Source organism: Berghia stephanieae, chromosome 7, assembly GCF_034508935.2.
Source record: "Berghia stephanieae isolate SIO BIC M18660-M18661 chromosome 7, UCSD_Bste_1.3, whole genome shotgun sequence".
Lineage (NCBI taxonomy): Eukaryota > Metazoa > Mollusca > Gastropoda > Nudibranchia > Aeolidiidae > Berghia > Berghia stephanieae.
In genome coordinates this window covers 10,950,459-10,957,012 of record NC_088366.1, presented here as the reverse complement: position 1 = coordinate 10,957,012, position 6,554 = coordinate 10,950,459, and the positions used below count along the sequence as shown (strand labels likewise).

At 34.5% G+C, this 6,554-nt stretch overlaps 1 protein-coding gene across 1 annotated transcript in view; it reads right to left on the bottom strand.

Moving 5' to 3' along the window:
• Window positions 1-2,844: 2,844 nt before the first annotated feature.
• Window positions 2,845-6,554, bottom strand: part of LOC144976677 (putative ATP-dependent RNA helicase DHX35) — a 129,142-nt gene continuing 125,432 nt past the window's right edge. The window contains exon 23 of the mRNA XM_078921014.1: window positions 2,845-4,648. The gene's annotated coding sequence lies outside the window, so the exon portion shown is untranslated. The remainder of the gene's footprint in view (window positions 4,649-6,554) is intronic.

Here is a 6,554-nt window from a genome sequence, read left to right as displayed (position 1 = left end):
GCCCCAACCGGGCAACACGAACATGTAAAACTGAAAATGACAGGCCGCCTTTAGTAGGCATTTTACAATCTTTTCGGACGGAGACAACTTTGTTATGGGCCAAAAGGGTACTAAATTTTAAAACCAAGTACATGCCCAGAATGGGGAGAAAAAGGGCCCTTTTCCAATGACTCAACTATGCCCCGGGGGGGCCCTTCCGACCCGAAAGCGGGGTCCAACCACTAGCCCACATACCAAACAAGAAAAAAAATGGGATTTGGTGCGTTCTAAAGCAGCAAACTCGTAGATGTGGATTTTATAAAAATAATGTAATTAAATAAATAATAATAATAATAATAATAATAATAATAATAATAATAATAAATAATAATAAAAAATAATAATAATAATAAATAATAAAAATTTAAATAAAAAAATAATAATAAAAATAATAATAATATTAAAAATAATAAAAAATAATAATAAAAAATAAAAATAATAATAATAATAATAAGAAATTATAATAATAAAAATAAATAATAAAATAATAATAATAAAAATTAAAAAATAATAATAAAAATTAATAATAAAATAATAATAATAATAAATAAAAATAATAAAAAATAAAAAATAATAATAATAATAAAAAATAATAATAAAAAAAATATAAATTAATAATAATAATAATAATGTAATAATAAAAAAAAATAATATTAATAAATTAATAATAATAATAAAAAAAAAAATTTTTTTAATAAAAATAAAATAAAATAATAATAATTTTTAAAAAATAATAAAAAAAGAGGTCCCGGTTAAAAATTTTTGGGGATAGCACGCTTCCCCCCAAAAACGTGACAAAAGAGATGTTTTTTCCCCAAGTTTCTTTCTGAATTTTTCCCTAGGATTTGTTTCAAAATAATTTGTTACAGTGTTTAACATAACCCAGCCCGGATGGTAAAAATTTTTTGAACCGACATATTGCAATTTTGGGTTAAAGAATCAATTTTAAACAAAAATGGGGTTCTTGTCAAAAATTATTAAATAAACCCCTTTTTTTGTACATCTTCGGGGAAAAATCAAAAATTTAATTTTACTTCTAAAAATTTTTTTCAGCTAGTCAAGTTGAAAAAAATGAAATTTGAGAACAGTTTTCTGGATACCTTTTCCCATAAAATCTGACCCCGAACTTCCCTGAAAAATGCTCTGGTGAGCTTATTCCTTTAGAAAATGAAAAAAAAAAAAAAACAAATCCAAATTTTCCCCCATCCACTGATTAAAGCATGCAATTTACACATATTTTTTAAAAATAATTTTTTACCGGAAAAAAACCCCAAAACCCTTTCCCGAGAAAAAGATTTTTTGTAAAATCACACAATTTCAGGGATTCATCAAGTGTTAAAAAACATTAGTCCCCAAGGGGGTGGGCAAAAAAAAGTGACAGAATTTAAACGATTTTATTAATTAAGCTTTTATATAAACCGATAAAACCCAAAAAATGGCCAAAACGCTTTTTCAAGGGGGCAAAGGTCAAAAAAACCCTTTAACATGTAGGGGCGGGGCATGAAAGCTGGTTTTGGGGGGATATTACCCTTTTTTTGGACACAGGGCATCGCGGGAAAGGGCCCGGGACCATTTTAAAACCCGAGTACGGGGAGAAGTGAGTAAAGACCTTCTTTCCCAAGGGCTCAAATATGCGCCGAGGCGAGGGTCGAACCCCCAACCTTCCGACCGAAAGCGAGTGTCCCCCACAAATAACCACATAGCCGCACATAAAAAAGGGGAGCTGTCATAATATTATTTTAATTTTGGGTTGTAAAACATGGGCTGATAGATTTTTATCTTCCTTTTAACGGTGTTTTTTGTCCATAAAATTAATTAATGTATTCGATTGTACGTGGGAAAAACATAAACCCTGTGGGCCTTTTTCTCTCTCTCTCTCTCCCCTCACTCTCTCTCTCTCTCTCTCTCCTTTAATCTCCCCTCCTCCTCCTCACTCCCTCTCCACTCCCCTCCCTCTCTCTCTCTCTCTCTCCCCTTTTTTCTCTCTTCCCCTCCTTTTCTCCTCCTCTCTTCATCTCCTCTTTTCCCCTCTCTCTGTTTTAAAAGGTTTTTTTTTGTCCCTTCGTTGTTAATGACCCCAATTTTTCAATGTTATTACAGGGACTTTTTTTTTGTATACATGTTTTTTTATTTGGGAAAATGAATTTTTATTTTTTTTGAAACTTGCCCCACTTTTAAAATAATAATAATAAAAATAATAATAATAATGATAATTAAAAAAATAATAATAAAAATAAATAATAAAATAAAAAATAATAATAATAATAAAAAAAAAATAAAAATAAAAATAATAATAATAAAATTTAAAAAAATAATAAAATAATAAAATTTAAATAATAAAAATAATTTATGATAATAAAAATAATAATAATAAAAATAATGAAATAATAATAATAATAAAAATTTAAAAAAAATAATAATTAAAAATTTAAAAATAAAATAATAATTTAAAAATAACAATAATAAAAATAATAATAAAAATAAAAATAATAAAATAATAAAATTTAAAAATAATAAAATGATCATAAAAAATATTAAAAATAAATAAAAAATTTAAAAATAATTTAAAAATAATAAAAATTTAAAAATAATAATTAATTAAAAATAATAAATAATAATAATAATTTTAAAAAATTTAATTTAAAAAAAAAAAAGATGAAGAAAAAAAGAAAAAAAGAAGAAGAAAAGAAAGAAAAGAAGAAGAAAAAGAAGAAAAAAGATAAGAAAAGAAGAAGAAGAAGAAGAAAAAAAAAAAAAAGAAGAAAAAGAAGAATTAATAAAAAAAAAAAGAAATCCCTACTTGAAAATTTTATTAATTTTTTTTTACGGCCCAAACGTTCGGTTAAAAAAAAAAAATTACAAACAAACAACGAAAAAACGTTTAAGAATTTTCCCCTTGTTTTGGGCCCGGGGCTAATACAAAAATATGACCTAAATGTTTCAAGCCCGGGAAAAACCCCAAAAAAAAAAAAAAACAAAACAAACCATTTTGGGTTTTCACACAAAATAGTTTTTGTAATGAGATGGGGAGAGAAAATTATAATTTAAAAATTTAATCAATGGGGCCCAGATTGACTCTTTTTTCCCATTTTTTCGCCTTTTCTCATCGGTTTTCCCATAATTTCAAACGGCGTGGAATGACCAACGATAACAAGTTAACGTTTCGTTCCACGAACCTAAACGTCGACTATAATGTGGTCCCTTTTCGGTAAACACTGCTTCCCCTTTCCCAACAAAAACCCGGGGTTTGAGTTCGAGTTCGAGCCTCGCTCGCTCGGCCCTATTGTTTTGAATCCTTTTAGACGGGTCTTTACTCACATTCTTTTCACCGTACTCAGGTGTGAAAAGAGTACCCCGGCCCTTTAACCCGCGTTACTCTGTCCGAAAAGAAAAAGGGAATATCCCCCAAAAGGCGCATGTTCCGTTCTAAATTTAATGTTGCTGCAGCCAGGAACCCCTTGTAAAAAGGGGGCTTTTTTGCACGTTTTAGTAAATATATTGCCTAAATAAAAGCTCAAGTTTAAATATTTTAAACGATCAGCCAAGGACGAAAGAAAAGAAAAAACCGGATCCTGGGCCCATTTTTGAGTAAAATTTTAAAAACGACGGCCCGCTTGGGGCCAGGGTTTTAAAAATGACCAAAGACACGACACCCACGACGACGACGACGACGACTTTCAAGAAGAAGAAGAAAAGAAAAAAAGAAAAAAAAGAAGAAGAAAGGGAAAAAGAAAGAAGAAGAAAAAAGAAAAGAAGAAGAAAAAACTCGCCCCTCGGGGGCCTGTAAGCAACGACGGCTGACTGGGAAAACAGAAACCTGGTTTTGTTTCTCCCCGTTTTTTTTGGGCGATCGTTTAGGGTTTGGCGAAAGTGGTCTTAAAAACCCCTAGTGGGAAAAATTTTTTAAAAAATTTAAACTTGGGGAAGTTTTTAATTAATTTATTTTGTTTTTGGGCCCTTGGGGAAATTATCTACATGTTTTGGGTTTTACCATAAAATCTCAAATTTGATATTTTTTTATAAATTTGGGGTTCCCTTTCGGGTTTTTTGTCGTAAAGAATTTAAAAATTTAAAGAAGGGATTAATTTTTGGGGGACATGATTATTTCGATATGATATTATGATGGGGAGATGATAGGGAAAATGATGAAGAAGATGATGATGATGATTAAGTGACACGACGACAATTTTGCGGGCAGTATTTATTTTAATGATGAAAGATTGGGGGAGGTGGGGGGGTGGTTTATGATAATGATTTACGAAAGACGACGATGATGAAAAAAAATGATGATGATTTAAGACGACGACGACGATGATGATGAAGAAAAAACATCCCGCCCATTTTAAAGACGGCCCCTCAATCAACCCCCCCCCCCCCCCCCCCACACACCCACACACACACACACACACCGATAAGTGACTTTTCAGCAATACAAAAAAACTACATCAAACTGGGAAAATTTCACGCTGACTTGGCTCTCTTTTGGACCCATCGTTCCCTCTCCCCCCCGAACCGGGGAGAAATAGGCCCACGTCCAACACCCTGCGGGTCGATAACTGTTGTCCCCCCATTAGTCTTTTTTTGTCTGGATGACCCATTGAAAAAAACCCTGTGTAATATTCTCTATTGTCTTCTGGCACTTTTCTATTCACTTCATATCTTGTTGTTACCAACATAAGTGCCTGCTCCACTCACTTTTCTGAATTAAAAATTCACCCCATACACCGAGCATACTCAATGTCTCAATCGTTTCTATGTTATATGTTTGTGTTGAGAATATTGGCTTAAGCTTAACTGCGGTCAAAATTATTCGCGATGGTGGTGTACGAACGAATCGGCGGTCTCAAGAAGTGGGTGAGAGAGGATCTAGTAATGACTTTGAGTTTGAAACGAATATTTTTGTGTTCGGGGATAGCTCACACGGTAGAGCCACGCTCTCACCTGCCAGGCGGAGTTGTCGTACCAATAAGGTCGCAGGTTCAAACCCCACCACCGCCGCGAAAAAATTTTTTTTCTATTGTCTTCTGGCACTTTTCTATCACTTCATATCTTGTTGTTACCAACATAAGTGCCTGCTCCACTCACTTTTCTGAATTAAAAATTCACCCCCATACACCGGAGCATACTCAATGTCTCAATCGTTTCTATGTTATATGTTTGTGTTGAGAATATTGGCTTAAGCTTAACTGCTGGTCAAAATTATTCGCGATGGTGGTGTACGAACGAATCGGCGGTCTCAAGAAGTGGGTGAGAGAGGGATCTAGTAATGACTTTGAGTTTGAAACGAATATTTTTGTGTTCGTGGATAGCTCACACGGTAGAGCCACCTCTCACCTGCCAGGCGGATTGTCGTACCAATAAGGTCGCAGGTTCAAACCCCACCACCGCCGCGAAAAATTTTTATTCTCTATTGTCTTCTGGCACTTTTCTATTCACTTCATATCTTGTTGTTACCAACATAAGTGCCTGCTCCACTCACTTTTCTGAATTAAAAATTCACCCCATACACCGGAGCATACTCAATGTCTCAATCGTTTCTATGTTATATGTTTGTGTTGAGAATATTGGCTTAAGCTTAACTGCTGGTCAAAATTATTCGCGATGGTGGTGTACGAACGAATCGGCGGTCTCAAGAAGTGGGTGAGAGAGGGATCTAGTAATGACTTTGAGTTTGAAACGAATATTTTTGTGTTCGTGGATAGCTCACACGGTAGAGCCACACTCTCACCTGCCAGGCGGAGTTGTCGTACCAATAAGGTCGCAGGTTCAAACCCCACCACCGCCGCGAAAAATTTTTATTCTCTATTGTCTTCTGGCACTTTTCTATTCACTTCATATCTTGTTGTTACCAACATAAGTGCCTGCTCCACTCACTTTTCTGAATTAAAAATTCACCCCATACACCGGAGCATACTCAATGTCTCAATCGTTTCTATGTTATATGTTTGTGTTGAGAATATTGGCTTAAGCTTAACTGCTGGTCAAAATTATTCGCGATGGTGGTGTACGAACGAATCGGCGGTCTCAAGAAGTGGTGAGAGAGGATCTAGTAATGACTTTGAGTTTGAAACGAATATTTTTGTGTTCGTGGATAGCTCACACGGTAGAGCCACCTCTCACCTGCCAGCGGAGTTGTCGTACCATAAGGTCGCAGGTTCAAACCCCACCACCGCCGCGAAAAATTTTTATTCTCTATTGTCTTCTGGCACTTTTCTATTCACTTCATATCTTGTTGTTACCAACATAAGTGCCTGCTCCACTCACTTTTCTGAATTAGCAATAATAGTAGTAGTAGTAGTAGTAGTAGTAGTAGTGGAACGCTGTAGTTAAACAGTAGGGGGTGGTGGAGGGGGTGAGGTGAAAGGGTCACGGCGGAGGTGGGAGGGGGGGGGGTTGTTGGATGAGCGAAGGTCGAATCTTCGCGAAGGAACGATGCGATAGTAAAGTGGAATATACCGATAAATAGATAGGTGGATAGACAGATAGATAGGTAGATAGACAGAAAAGAGGGAGAG